This window comes from Alligator sinensis, unplaced genomic scaffold, assembly GCF_000455745.1.
Source record: "Alligator sinensis unplaced genomic scaffold, ASM45574v1 scaffold284_1, whole genome shotgun sequence".
Lineage (NCBI taxonomy): Eukaryota > Metazoa > Chordata > Crocodylia > Alligatoridae > Alligator > Alligator sinensis.
This window is the reverse complement of record NW_005842105.1, coordinates 1318799-1321893: the sequence shown is the minus strand read 5'-3', so window position 1 is coordinate 1321893 and position 3095 is coordinate 1318799.

The following is a 3095-nucleotide window of genomic DNA, read 5'->3' as shown; positions in this document are numbered from 1 at the left end:
TTTACATTTCCATACATTCACTTCCCAGTTTCCACCTGAGTTTCCCCAGGAGAACAACCACTCAGAGTTCCCCCTTCCCCTTCCTGCATTACACTGTCATCTTTACTATACCAACACCAGCAGGAAATTTCACACACAAGAATACTTCACATGAGAGAGAATTCTGCATTAGCTTCCCTCTTCAGCACCGAGAAAAATATGGTGCTGAATTTGAAAAAGTAAAATTCCCACCCTACTGCTGCAAATTTAAAGCCAGTTTTCATGGAATGCTTAACATTGCCAGTATGGGTTATGGGATGACTGTCAACGTATTTCAAATGATCATACACCTTGAACTGCACTCTTTAAATTCAATGCTCTTCTACCATAGCTCCACGTTCATGACTTGTGAATGAGCATTACAGCTGCATCCAGTTTTCTCTCGTTTTGTTTCCTCATTTCTTTCCCCTACCCTGAATAATTTTTCCTCTGCAGATGATAACTACATTTGCATTTGTTGAGTCCACGCTAAGAATGGGAGCTTACACATCCCAGACCTGTGACTAAGATTTTGACAATCAGTTAGTGATATCAGATTCACAATTCCTTGGATGCTCCACTTGAGATGCTTTAAAAAGGCAAGATTTTCAGGGCTCAGCACTTTCTGAAAGTCAGGTCCCTGTTCTCACATAGTGAACCACAAATCACTAGTTGCTTCTGAAAATGTTGGCCTCCATGCTTAACATTAGACTCCGTCACACACAACAGATCTTTTGGGCTTCCGTTGAAGTCGCTGCTTCCAGAACATAGCCCCAAAAATGAAAGGTCAGATCATCCCCGCCTTCCTACTGTAGATAAAGCAAGAATCTGGCTGACCACCAAAATAGTTCTACAATCCATGCACATATTGGTTGAACCATTAGAGACAGAGAGTCATCTACTAAGAAATCTCATTCCATCACACCAATGACAGCTGCCTAGCATTGTAGCACCTTTGGAGCCAAGCTCAGCATGCCAATACTGGGAAAACCACTCTCAAGGTGGTGCTGCAGGTGAATATAACCTTACCGGGGGGGGGGGGGGAGTTCTAGAAAAAAGTATTAGTTAAAGAGGGTGGGGCAAGCATTTTCCCCAGGCATCTTTTGGAGGACACTTCTAAACCCAACTTTGCCCACTAAACTCAATTCCATTGTTGGAGGCATAGAGAACACTCTCCAGGTCCAGAAGCACTGCTACAAGTGCAGTCCTTGCCCCACTCCCAAACAAAGAATTATTCTGCATGACCAGAAGCCTACATTTCAAAAAGTAGATATTACTTTGTATCTCACTTCAAGACAGCAAAGCAGTATCGTCTACCCCCTTTGCCAAACTGTCTTACAAAATCAATTACAGCATACAATACAGACCCAGCCTCTCAAGAAACCCAGCATGTGATTACCAGTCAGAAATATTTCAAAACTAACAACATACTACAGAGAAAGGGGACACCAGGTTACCAATATCTCTGGCCTGAGCTACATACTGTAGCATCACTAGGTCCAAAGAAACCTAATTTTACCAGTCAGATATAATATCAATAATAGGATAATGAGGAAGAATGTCAAGATTATTCACATACACAAGCTAGATGTACTGATACCACAAACTCACCATTGTTTTTAATTTTCAAATTGATTTTTTCTCTCTATTTCATGTTTTATATTTAATGTTCACCTAAAGATGCTGGTCCTCTGCTTCTCTACAGAATCAGTACAAAACAGACTGCCTCACAACAAGTTCCCCTGCCTTGCCCAAGTATCTGTACTCTGTCCTGGATGGGCTTGTCCAAGGTCACACAGGGAATGAGCAATAGAGCCAAGACTAGAATCTACCTGCTGCCCAGGCTACAAAACAGACATGGCATTTATCCTGGAATAAACCATTTTATCCTGGTACACAGTACAATTGTTCACACATCCATATCCATTGCCCAGGCTGAAAAGGCTGACAGGATAAGAAGTACTAACAGTTTATCCCAGGACATCACAAAGTGGGCTTGGACAGTTATCCCAGGATTACATCACTGAAGCAATGACAGAAAAACTGAAGTACATTCAGCCTCTCACTAAACCGTGAACAGAAGGGATAGGTGTATACATGCCAATCCCAGAATATTTCTGCTCTGGCACAAACACAGGTACAACTTGTCCAGGGACAAATGCAATGTCTGTTCCTAGCTTCAGAGTGTAATCTAGGAGCTCTCATGTGCCATAGTCAGTCCTCTAATCCAGCCAGCACCTCCCGTTCAAACCAAAGTCCCACTCCCACTGTATTTACACATACAAGAACACAGAAGTCAACCAAACTATATGCAAGACTAATGATTTCAAGATTAGACTTTGAATTCTGATTTTACATCTAATAATCCTGGATTTAAGTGTGTTTGCCAAGATGCTACAAGAATTTTGAAAGCAATACTATTGTTTCTCTTATTTGTGTTCCTGCACTGCCATCTAGTGGACCAAAGTTGCAAAGAAGGCAAAGTAAACTACTCATTGGCTCTTACCTATATAACTCCAGGAATAAGCAATTCTTTTTTTGTCTTTGAAGTGCAAGATGCCTTGCTTTAAGCAAAGAGCACACAAGCCAATTTTGTTGCTGTTGTTTTAAATACTAACCAAAATTTATGAAATACATTTCAGTTCTCTATCCTATTCCAGTAAATGTGCCTGGTTTTCATAAACTATGCATAAGACTCTATTTCTATAATCTTAAATCAAAGGTAACTAAAACACTTTACATATAAAATATGCATGTGCACACCCTGTTATTAGGTTTTTAAGAACTGGAGTTATTCTAAACCTACCCTAACAATATCTGGTAAGTCCTTTCCTTTTTCATGTCCTTATGACAAGGCATTTAGCAGAATTCACAGATTAGTTGGAATCTCACAGGCAGCACCATGAACGCTTTGAACTTGTAACCTCTGAGCTGTCAACCATGCACCTTAGCACCCATACGACCCCAGCCCCCATCTGGCAAATTAAAATTATGGGAGACAATTTTAATATATACTCTTACTCCGGGGGAGTAGGACAACTGGGAAAAAAGCTTAGTAGGTAGAATTTAACATTTCT